Here is a 13,150-nt window from a genome sequence, read left to right as displayed (position 1 = left end):
AATAAAAAGTGTTTTTATTGGATTCTATGACTGCATTTGTTCTTGTTCTTAGTCTACTATGCGTTGGCAGTTATCTTTATTGTCCATGCATGGGTGGTGCATGTATTCGGATATATGCTATTAGTTATTGAGTGACTTTTATGCACCACCAATAATGCCTATTGGAATTCTTTTGTACTCTGTGATTAGTAGATTAATCAGCTACAGTGGGGAAATAAGCATTCTGTCTCTCACAGTTGAAGTGTACCTACGATAAAAATCACAGACCTCTCCTCTCCAGTCATACGGGTGCGTCCTAACCATATCATCTGGGGGACGAAGAGAGAGAGAAAGAACAACGAACACAGACACAACAGTTGTGAGGACTATCCCGTGGTGCTCAGCAGGGAAGGACTACAACACACAGGCGCTAGTGGGTAGGCACTGATCTCCACCTGCAAAGGAAACTCTGGATGTGCCTTCGGACCGGCCGGTCTCAGCCAGCCCTGTTAGCAGTGCTCTGGATTGCGGATCCCAAAGCTTTCAGTAAAGAGGTAAAGAGACTGCAACCCTGTGTCCTTGTTATTCATCACGCCTCACACCACGCATCACACCATCACCTTTCATTGGGCGCCCCTTAGCAGGGTCACGGACCGGGTCTAGCCACCGTGACGATCCCAATACAGAGACTGAGGGGCCCGGTATCGAGAACTCGTGGCCCTGTGTCTGGGGGCGCCCCATGTTCCATTAGACTGCTGTGTGTCGGTATGATGACTGCCGCCAGGTCCTCGAATTAGGAATCCACACTGGGGATGGGGCATTAGCGGTGCAATGAAGATAGAAAACAACCTTCTTCAGATGATGACACAATCGTGTAACCATCTGATAAAAGTCCTTTCCCAGGGATGATACGCATTTATCGGGTAATACTTCACGTTTCCAAGCGTATTCTTGGGTGTCAGTGCGAATTACAGGTTACTCATCTTTTCTACCTTCATCGCAATCCAGGGCTACATGACGTGACATGTTTCGCCCTGAGGCTGTTCTTTAGGTAGTTTCACAATAGAAATGGGAAGCCGAAAGTATGGAAGGCAGAACTGTGGAGCAAGGGCAATAAGGAATTAAAGGGGTTGTCTCAAGTTCTTAAATGGTTAAAATTCCAAAGTGAGCGTAAAAACAAGCAAGTTTAAAATTTATTGAAACTCTTTTCCAGAGGAATTTTTCATTCTATAGGGGACAGTTTGTGGCTACGTTACTAGCATTCCCGATTACCAGCCAGCCTCAGTCCCCATCATGAAGAGACAAAGCTAGCTCTGCTCGCTGCTTTGGAGAGTGAAAAATTTGGACCAGAGCGCAGTCATGAACTGTGAATCTTCAGGAGCACATTGCCCCCAGGAACCAGAGGAATCTGCGAGGAAGAGGAGCATTGTTCCACCGAAGAAACAACATGAGAATACTCCTTAAAGGGACACTGTCACCTGAATTTGGAGGGAACAATCTTTAGCCATGGAGGCGGGGTTTGGGGGTTTTTGATTCACCCTTTCCTTACCCGCTGGCTGCATGCTGGCTGCAATATTGGATTGAAGTTCATTCTCTGTCCTCCATAGTACACGCCTGCACAAGGTAATCTTGCCTTGTGCAGTCGTGTACTATGGAGGACAGAGAATGAACTTCAATCCAATATTGCAGCCAGCATTCAGCCAGCGGGTAAGGAAAGGGTGAATCAAAAACCCAAAAACCCCGCCTCCATGGATGAAGATTGTTCCCTCCAAATCCAGGTGACAGTGTCCCTTTAAACTGCACAAGCCATCACTATTTTGGGGTATTAAAAAAAAAAAAAAAGTGCAAAAATTGTGCCACATGTCCTTTCCCAGGTGTCAGATGACTTAACCCCTTCAAGTCGCGGCCCGTTTTCATTTTTGCGTTTTCATTTTTCACTTCCCTCCTTCCCTGAGCCATAACTTTTTTACTTTTCCGTCAATATGGTCATGTGAGGGCTTATTTTTTGCGGGACAAGTTGTACTTTTGAACGACACCATTGGTTTTACCATGTCTTTTACTAGAAAACGGGAAAAAAATTCCAAGTGCGGTGAAATTGCAAAAAAAGTGCAATCCCACACTTGTTTTTTGTTTGGCTTTTTTGCTAGGTTCACTAAATGCTAAAACTGACCTGCGATTATGATTCTCCAGGTCATTATGAGTTCATAGACACCTAACATGTCTAGTTTATTTTTTATCCAAGTGGTGAAAAAAAATTCCAAACTTTGCTTAAAAAAAAAAAAAAGTGCCATTTTCCGATACCCGTAGCATCTCCATTTTTCGTGATCTGGGGTCGGGTGAGGGCTTATTTTTTGCGTGCCGAGCTGATGTTTTTAATGATACCATTTTTGCGCCGATACGTTCTTTTGATCACCCGTTATTGCATTTTAATGCAATGTCACGGCGACCAAAAAAACGTAATTCTGGCGTTTTGGATTTTTTTCTCGCTACGCCTTTTAGCGACCAGGTTAATGCTTTTTTTTAATTGATAGATCGGGCGATTCTGAACACGGCGATACCAAATATGTGTATGTTTGTTTTTTTTATTGTTTTATTTAGGATGGGGCGAAAGGGGGGTGATTTAAACTTTTATATTTTTTATATTTTTTTCATATTTTTAAAAACATTTTTTTTTTACTTGTGTCATGCTTCAATAGCCTCCATGGGAGGCTAGAAGCAGGCACAGCACGATCGCCTCTGCTACATAGCAGCGATCAACAGATCGCTGCTATGTAGCTGAAATGCAGGTGTGCTGTGAGCGCCGACCACAGGGTGGCGCTCACAGCAGGCCGGCATCAGTAACCATAGAGGTCTCAAGGACCTCTATAGTTACCTTCCTGATGCATCGCCGACCCCCGATCATGTGACGGGGGTCAGCGATGACGTCATTTCCGGCCGCCCGGCCGGATGCGGTACTTAAATGCCGCTGTCTGTGTTTGACAGCGGCATTTAACAGGTTAATAGCGGCGGGTGAATAGCGATTTCACCCGCCGCTATTGCGCGCACATGTCAGCTGTACAAAACAGCTGACATGTCGCGACTTTGATGCGGGCTCACCGCCGAAGCCCACATCAAAAGGGGTGACACGGCATGCGCAGTACTAGTACGGCGCATGTCGTGAAGGGGTTAACTCAGGATTCAAAAACAGTGGATGCTACACTAAAAAAATGGCCACTTCTAAAATAGGGGCTGTTGTTAGGCCAGTTTCACATTTGTGGTTGTGTCCGCAGCGTTTCTTCCGCATATATCCGCATGCGTTGTGTATTCCTATTTTTAACATTAGCGACGTATGCGTCTGCGATCGTTTGGTTTTGGCCGCGTTTATGCGTCTGCGATCGTTTGCTTTTGGCCGTGTTTGACGATGCATGCGTCGTTTCGTCGTCTGCAGTTTTGCGCTGAAATGCTACATGTAGTAATTTTTAGAGGCGGCAATTTGCCGTCTATAAACGTATGCGGTCGATTGCGTAAGGAATGCGCCAAAAAAACGCATTGCTGTCTATGTGAACGCATGCGTTCACAAGCACATGTGTTTGCTTGCGTTCGTGAATGCATGCGTTGCACCAGAGAAAAACATGTCTAGATACTGATAAGCCACCCCCCACAGATAAAGGGAGGGTGTGGACATTTGCAGGTCACTACTCAGCAGACAGCCAAGCAGAGCAGACAGACCACAGCACCTTGGAGCAAACAAGCCTCTGAACAATGTGAGTATATCCTAGCCAATGCCTTTATTTTCTATTTTCTGTCTCTATATGTCCTAATTTCTGCCATTTCTTTCTTTCTGCATGCATCAGAATCCGTACCACAACCACCACGATGCAGCAGGACCCTGGCATGGCCTTCTGCACCGCCACCACCACAATGCAGCAGGACCCTGGCATGGCTTTCTGTACCGCCACCACCACGATGCAGCAGGACCCTGGCATGGCCTTCTGCACCGCCACCACCACAATGCAGCAGGACCCTGGCATGGCTTTCTGTACCGCCACCACCACGATGCAGCAGGACCCTGGCATGGCCTTCTGTACCGCCACCACCACGATGCAGCAGGACCCTGGCATGGCCTTCTGTACCGCCGCCACCACCACCACGATGCAGCAGGACCCTGGCATGGCCTTCTGTACCGCCACCACCATGATGCAGCAGGACGCTGGCATGGCCTTCCGCTCTACAAGCACTATGGACTCTGGCATGGCTGCACACTCTACGAGCACTATGGACTCTGGCACAGTGCAGCCGGACCCTTACAGGTCACCCACCACGACCATGCCATGACAAATGAGTCCTCCGAGGCTTCCCAGAACCTGGCAATCCCAGAAAGGAAAAAGAAAAAACAAACAAACAGCGAACTCTTAGTATTCCTCCCCCTTCACCTCCCAGTGTGTCTGTAATGTCAGGTTTGTCTCACCCATCCAGTGCGTCTCAAGCCTCTCATGTGTCAAGCCCTATCCCCGAACTACCAGACCCCTCAAGTTTCATTGCCCGTTCTCCTGCCACCCCTGCGTCGTCCACTGTTAGCCAGGCCTCACTGCTTCACACCCCCGTTTACATCACTCTACCCCAAGCAGGCGCAGTTAAATTAAAAGTTTGTGTAAACAAAAATATTATTTTTTGCCCCAATTATGTGTGATTTATTGTGTCTTTCGCCACCATCAACACACACCGTGCGCCGAACACTTAATTTTTTGGCCACATCATAGCTCTAGTAGTTAGCAAATAAATGACTGCAGCTTTGTGTGTCTTTAGTATAGAGATATGAGGTGGGCCAAAAAAATAATTCATGTAATATCTCCACAATCTCTTCCTTTAGTCTGTGACTAGTGTTGCAGACTGAAGAGAAAATGGCGGAAATACAATGCAGAACTATACTCAACAGGTCAGGTGTCCAAAAACTTATTAGTTAGAACATCTGACCTGGTGAGTAGAGAACTGCCTTGTATTACCTCCATTTTCTCTTCTGTGTACGTAATATTCCACACAAAGTGAAGGAACGATGGTGGTCATACACGGCGTATCTATGCTCACCTGTACATATGTCAGAAATAGTGAATTCATGAGGCTGTTATATGTGCATCATGAATTCATTATTTCTGACACCTGACTTGATGAGTGTAGATCTGTTTTGTATGACAGGCATTGTCTCTTCAGTCTGTGTCCAATGGATACTGCAGAACAGAATCAGGACGCAATGCTGTCAACAAGCTTACCACTAAAGCAACATGGCTGCCGTAGCACTAGCAGTATGTGGTCAGTGTTTTATATCAGTATTAAGCCGGGATCACACATGCGAGAAACATGTCCGTGTCTCGCATGTGGAATCCAAGCTCTGGCGCCGGCACTCCAGAGCGGAGCGTGCGGCTCCATGTGTTCCTATGCGGCCGCACGCTCCGCAATCTTGCCTTGCGCAGGTGTGTACTTCAGAGGACACAGCATGAACTTCAACCCAATATTGCGGCCAGCATGCAGCCAGCGGGTAAGGAAAGGGTGAATCACACACCCGAAAACCCCGCCCATATGACCGTAAATCTGTCCCGCCAAATTCAGGTGACAGGTTCCCTTTAAAAGTCTGGGAATCGTTGCCACGGCCAAAAGCTCTAATGTCCACGGCGATGAAGCGACAGTCCGCATCGGCTATTGCCATGAGGACAACAGAAAAATATTTTTTTGTAATTGAAGTACTCCGATCCTATTCTGGCTGGTTTTATAATGCGGATGTGCTTTCCATCAACCGCTCCCAAACAGTTGGGGAAATCACACACACTCCAGAATTTTTCCGCAATTTCAAGCCACATGTCCAAGGTGGGTACAGGTATAAACTCATCCCTGAGTACATTCCACAATGCCCGGCAGGTGTCCGCAACTATTCCAGACAGGGTGGATATTCCAAGCCGGTATTGGAAGTGGAGGGATGATAAACTCTCTCCGGTTGCCAGAAATCTGTAAGAAAATTTTTTTTACTATCTATTCTATTTATGGTGTGGTTACGCCAGAAAGGAAAATACCCAAAAAATACATGTCAGAACACCCAAAATTTGGACTGTCATTGGTTTAGATTTGGAACGTACCTTAATGTAACCAGTAGATGTTCCTCGGGTGGAATCGCTCTACGGAGCTGGGTGTCCTGTCTCCGTATGGCTCCTTGGACACGAGCAATCAAATCCCGGAACGAGTCTTGCGACATCCTTGTATATTCTTGGTATTTCTCCAGGTTGGCATTAAGCTCGCCATACAGCGTGTGATAGGCTCCACGTCTCTCACGTAATTCAATAATGGGGTGTCTCCAAAAACGCCTACGCCATCTCCTTCTCAATCTTTCACGATTTCTGTCTTGCTCCCAAGCAAACGCACAGGCAAGAAACAGCTTGATGCTTAAATCCAGGTTGAAATAAAAGCTCTCCATGCGAAGATCCATTATGACACAGCATACAGGAGCAAAATCTGAAGATTTCAGCTGTTCAAGGGTCTATATATAGAGATCCCATAATACACGCCCTCTGTAGTCCCATTGGTGGTTTCTGGTTATCTAGATTTTTCTCCTGCTAAATTTTTCACCCTGTGCACCAAAACCGCAAAAGCAGAAAAAAAACCACATAGAAATACGTACTAACGTGGCGTTTTTTAACCGCATGCGTTCCCCGCATGCGTCTAAAAAACACCGCGTTAGTACGTATTTCTATGCGTTTTTTCCTGCACTTGCGGATGTGGATTAAACGCTGCGGATTCTAACGCAAATGTGAAACTAGCCTTAGCCATAACTATGTACACTGTGTTAGGATAACATGAAAGTTGAGCTGAACTTTGTAGTCACAAACTAGTGTGAGATGAGCTTAGGAGGATTATTTTCCTTATTATAATTAATAATTAATTTATAATTATAAATTCTTCCATCAGAACAAGCTCACTGATTATTTTCGGTTACCTCATTCTGCAGCCAGCATTACACAATGCAAAATAGAGGGTGTAGAAAGCAAACCGTGTAAAATGAATATTGACACCCAAATTGAAAAGTGATTTTTAGGCAAAAACATATCCATTTAAAATACAATATCAGGGTAGGATTGTTAATGATATTGTCATTGACTCCTAAAACGTTTACCCTCTTATGCAGCATTTTCTTCCCAGACACCATTTTTAGTGACTGCTTCCCATCTCACAACACTGCATAATGTTGAATAAAGCTTGTACATCTAATCCCATAATGTAGTAATATGTAGTTTGAGTCTAACTAATCATGTGGCAATCTCAGTGCTATTAGGTGAATCTTGTGATTTATCAAACACTTTACAATATACCATGGTGTGTTACGTGATACATTTCAAGACATCAGTTGTAAAGTGCTGCAGAATATATTACAGCTATAGCAAAAAATTATTATATGAGACCCAGTATCGTAATTAGGGCAGCTAAAAATATTAATTCAAAATATAGATGCAGATTTTCTGCTCCTACAATGCAAATTGCTTCTTCAGAAAGGGAGAGAGCTTAGAACTCTAGCACCACCTATTGGAAGTAGCAATCCTAACAGTCAGTATCGACCCTTTGACAAGCCTTTCCATATGACTTAGGATAAAAGCCAAACCAGAATCTACATTTGTAGGCACTGTGTTTTGGAGTATTGCCCCTCATCAGTGCAAAGTGTGGTATCTGATTTGGCTAGGTGAGAGGCTTAAGACTGAGATCTAAAGCCCCCGTCTCACATAGCGAGATCGCTAGCGAGATCGCTGCTGAGTCACAAGTTTTGTGACGCAACAGCGACCTCAGTAGCGATCTCGCTATGTGTGACACGTAGCAGCGACCAGGCCCCTGCTGTGAGATCGCTGGTCGTGTCGGAGTGGCCTGGACCATTTTTTGATCGTTGAGGTCCCGCTGGGTAGCACACATCGCTGTGTTTGACACCTTACCAACGACCTCGTTGACAGGACGTCCCATTGAATCATCATGAAATAGCATCGTTCTACAGGTCGCCGCATCGCTGCTGCGTCGTTGGGGAGATCGCACTGTGTGACATCTCACCAGCGACCACATAGCGACGCAGCAACGATCCCTGACAGGTCGTATCATTGTCGGGATCGCTTAAGCGTCGCTATGTGTGACGGGGCCTTAAGAGGTAACGTTTCTGTTTGTGGAGAGGGACAACCCAGGCCTGGCATGTCAGAGTGAGGAGATTGACATGCCGTGCATGCTCCTCCGGGAAATTAAATATGCAAAATATCTCTTCAGAGAGGAAGAGGACTAGAACTCTAGTAATTTCCCAGAGGGGCATGCATGGTGTATAAGTCCCCTCACTTTGATAAGCCAGGCCTGGCTTGTCACTCTCCACAAGGAGAAACATTGCCCTTTAGATCCAAGTTTTAAGCCTCTCACCTAGCCAAATCAGATTTTGCACTGACGAGGGGCAATACCCCAAAACAGTGTCTGTAAATTGAGATTCAGATTTGGTTTTATCCTACGTCATATGACAATGCTCATTACAGGGTCGTTATTGACTTTTAGGATCGCTGCTTCCAATAGGTGGCAGTAGAGCTCAAGTCCTCTTCCTCTCTGAAGAAGCAATTTGCATATTTAATTTCCCAGAGGAGCATGTGCAGCGCCCCAGAGACCTGGTCGTTGCAGTATGGCCCCAAGGCGAGTAGCGGTACGTCCGATGGCACTAAAGAGTTCTCCTGACCAGGTATCACCAGAACACATTACACTTCACACTCCGGCCACTAGGGGGAGAAAAAGGCTTTATTTATTGGGCCACTCCTCACACTGGTAAAACTAGGGGCTGGGGAGGAAGTTAGTCAGAAGCTGACTGGGTTGGAACCAGGCAACATCCCGTGGCAGGGGGTGTTGCAGGGAGAAGACACAGGGGGGTCCCTGTCAGGCGTGGGAACCTGGCAGGCGCCTAGCGAACAGAACGTAACGGAACCGCGCCTGCACACCTTGCGGCGGTATCCTAAGAAAGACAAGAAGGGAAGAATATTGTGGAACAGTGTAAACGAGATCAGCACAAAGGAGAGCTAGTAAGAGTCGTGCAGAGAGAGGAAGGCAACATCTTACTGAGGCGCGTAGTCGATGGCCGGATCACCGTAGGAGTAACTGACTTCAGGCATTACTTCAAATTCCGCTGGACAGTTGATTATAGGTTGGCTGTCTACCTTCTACACCTACGAAGACATAGGGGGCAACATTGGGAGAGGGGCGTCTCTAGGGTCCCAGAAGACCTCCAAGCCTTCCCGTCAAACGGGTGGCGTCCTAGACATAACATATCTGGGGGACGTTAGAAACTAGCAACATCTGGAACCAAAGAACGAGAGAGAGAGAGAGAGAAAGCTGTAGAGAACGAACAAAGAGAAACAGCAGTTGTGAGGACTATTCCGAATGCTCAGCAGGGTAGGACTACAACACACAGGCGCTATTGGTAGGCAACGATTTCCATCTGCGAGGGAAACTCTGGATGTGCCCACCGGACCGGCCGGTCGGTCTCTGATAGCCCGGTTGAACGTGCTCTGGACTGAGTGTACTGAAGCCTTCAGTAAAAGGTAAAGAGACTGCAACACTGTGTCCTCGTTATTGCCTGCACCTCACACCATCTCCATCCACACTACTGGGAAGCCCTGGGGACATACTTCACCTGCGGGAAGGTATACCATCCGGCTGCTATTCCATCACCCCAGCGGACCCCACAGCAGCGTCGGTCACCCTGACCGAACACCACAGGTGGCGTCACGAACCCCTGACAGACTGTACTACCCCTTTCATTGGACACCCCTTAGGAGGGTCACGACCGGGTCCAGCCACAGTGACAACCGCATAACTGAGCAGAAAGGACCGGTACCGAGTGACTAGTGGCCCTGTGTCTGGGGGCGCTCCACATGCATGCCATATAGGTCTCCTCACTCTGACATGCCAGGCCTGTCAGTCTCCATAAGGAGAAACATTGCCCCTTAGATCCCTGTTCCTACCATGTAATTAATTTTAAATCTATCCTAACCACTCTGACATAATGCAATGTATACAGTATATCGGCAAGAAAATCCCTGTGTAATGTGTTAATTGACTAGACCTATAAGGGTATGTGCACACAGCGTCTTTTAGAAGCCGATGAGTGTTTTTTTTGTTTTTTTTTAAGCAGGAGACATTTTGGGAAAATATTGGCAACATTCTTTGGACCCATCGCGTCCGTTTTTGCCTCTGCATATGTATAAACTCTAGTGAGTAATGGTCAGATGACTTCTTTTAGCCGCTTCCCAACTTTCAAAGCCTGAAATGGTTAAAAAAAAAGCTCAAAAAGATGGGCCATATCCACAGCAAGTCATTTTTACAATGCAGTGCGTGGGTTAATTCTTCACAGCATTTTTAAGGGCTTTTTTTAAGAAAGATTTCAGGTGGAATTTGCCTGAAAATGACGTTGTGTGCACATACCCTAGATCAGGGGTCCCCAACTCCAGTCCTCAAGGCCCACCAACAGGTCATGTTTTCAGGATTTCCTTTGCATTGCACAGGTGATGCAATTATTACCTGGGCAAGACTAAGGAAATCCTGAAAACATGACATGTTGGTGGGCCTTGAGGACTGGAGTTGGGGACCCCTGCCCTAGATGAATAAAAAGTTTCCAAACCATTAAAAAATGCTATACAAATTTATACTATAAAGTACATACCTACATATCTACACTGCCATAATCTGTACTCTAGTGATGAGCGAGTGTGCTCGGATAAGGTGTTATCTGACCATGCTCGGGTGCTGAGTGACTTCAGCATGCTCGAAAACTATATTCGAGTCCCCGCGGGTGAATGTCTCCCGGCTGTTCGACAGCCACAACACATGCAGAGATTGCTTGTAGATCTGCATGCCGAAGACACTCGGTTATCACCCGAAAATGCTTGGATAACACCTTTGCCCATCACTACTGTTCTCCAAATGAGTCCATTCTTATATGAATGCAGCTTAAGGCAGGCAAATTGACTGGGGAATAGCCAGGGTTTTGAAGCCACTTGGAATATTTTTTTTTGCATATATAGGAATGAAGACAATTTCCGCGATCAAGAGGATTTTCAAAGTTTCAAAACTTTCCATGCTGGACAGAATGATTAAAACGGAAAGAAAGTTTAGTTTCTCTTTCAATCATATGTTTCCTGTCCGGCTGTAGAAAAAGAAAAACAAAGTGATCTCGAAATTAATAAGCGTGTCCTAGTTACTAGCCGAAAAATAAACCCTGAGTACTTATGCCCCGGACAATCTGCCGAAGTTCGAGTAAACCATATCATAATAGTTTACGCAGCTTATAATTAAATTTTGTGTCTTCTTTAGAACTTTAAGCCTTTGACCCAGTCCTGACGATCTCTTGCATAGCTCAGAATGCCTATCCATCTGTGAAATACTCTGGAAATAGACGGCCACAGTGAGGAATGCAGCCAATAAGTCACTGTTCAATCACTCCGGCAAAGATTGTTTAGTCAGTGTTGTTTCCCTGTAAGAAGACTTTCTGAACCTGCATAAAACGAAATATTACAGCAACTCTAGGTTCGTGTGATACGTGACTGTAAAAAGAAAGTATAACCATAGTATCCAGTCATTGTTCTTCACTCTTAGCTTTTAGAAAAGAATATGAAGATTCGAACTCGGCTTCAGGAAAATGGCCGCTGCGATGTCCATCTGCGCACACGCGGCATCCCGCGGCCATTTTCTTGAAGCCCCGGGAAGCAGGAGACTCCATCTGCGCACGCGCGGCCTCAGGAAGATGGCCGCGCCCACCGAGAAACCGCTGAATAGCGGCGAGCACGCTCTTTTTCTACAGCTAAATGTACTGCGCATGCGAGAAGCACTACGCCACCAACGGGAACATAAGCAAGATGTGGGGGAGAAACAGCGCTGTGACCACGCCCATCCGACCTGACCAGCCTGATTGACAGGCGAAAAAGGACACTTTTGTAAGGTATTTCGGCAGCATAGGTAGGGAATCAGGGGACAAAAAATACCCTATTGTAAAGCACAGCTCAGGCCCTATTTAACTGTATTTTTATCTCCTACTGAAAAAACGGGGTGACAGGTTCCCTTTAAATTGACAGGCAGAGCCTGTCTTGCCGGGCAGCAGGTGGTCACTCCTCGCCTCCTCCCCTGCTACGGTGACCTCTGGACTCCCTCCTGGCCTTCCTGCACCCCAAGAGGGCAATGCAGACCAGAGATCCCGACCGGGGTCCTCCTTGAGCTCCCCAGTCTTCTCCCCCTCCATACGCGCAGCTTGGCGTCCCGGAAGGTGGCGTCAGTGAAGAGCGTGCGTCACTTCCGGGACCTTGCATTCCAGTGGAACGCACCTGAACTTCCGGATGCCGGGTGCTCACGGATGACACACTGCCTGCACATGGACCCAGGAGGGGCAGGGGCTGGCTACTGACCACTATAAAACCTGCCCGAAGTCGCCACAGAGGTAAGGCTATCTTATAGCATGGAAGGCACTTCAAGCCCTGCGTCTGCAGAGCCCAGCGCTGCCCCTGCCACAGTAAGTGTTTGCAGGGATGGGGACCGCAGGTGGATATTTTAGGGGGTCCTTCTTTTCTGACACCTCTCTCCCTCTCGCTCCAGGGAGACAAGTCTACCCCAAAACTACTATTAGAAAAAAGTGCGCCATTTGTAATATAAAGCAACCCTCACTATAGGATAAAAAGCTCTGCCAGTCATGCATCAACAATGTGATCAGAGCAGAGCAACCCTCCCTTTTGGAAGAGATTCGCTCGCTGGTCAAACAGGAGGTGCAGTCGTCCCTGGTGGCCTTTGTTTCTGGTAGCCAAACCCTCAGGTGAGGCTCGTATCATTATAAACCTGAAGGGAATGAACCAACATGTAAAATACTGCAGATTCAAGATGGAATCCGTAAGATCAGCCATTCCTTTAATCGGGCCTCACTTCTTCATGTCGACCATCGACTTGAAAGATGCCTACTTCCATATTCCAATCCACCCAAGGCACAGAGAATATATCAGATTTGCGGTACAGGGAGATCGTCATTGTGAAGCACCCTCAGTTCAACGTCCTTCCATTTGGCATCTCCTCAGTGCCAAGAATCTTCTCCAAGGTAATGGCAGAAGCAGTGACCTTTATCCAGAGTCAAGGCGTTTCTATAGTGCCTTACCTGGACGACTTGCTGATA

This window comes from Ranitomeya imitator, chromosome 8, assembly GCF_032444005.1.
Source record: "Ranitomeya imitator isolate aRanImi1 chromosome 8, aRanImi1.pri, whole genome shotgun sequence".
NCBI classification, from domain to species: Eukaryota; Metazoa; Chordata; class Amphibia; order Anura; family Dendrobatidae; genus Ranitomeya; species Ranitomeya imitator.
Note: the sequence above shows the minus strand (reverse complement) of the source record.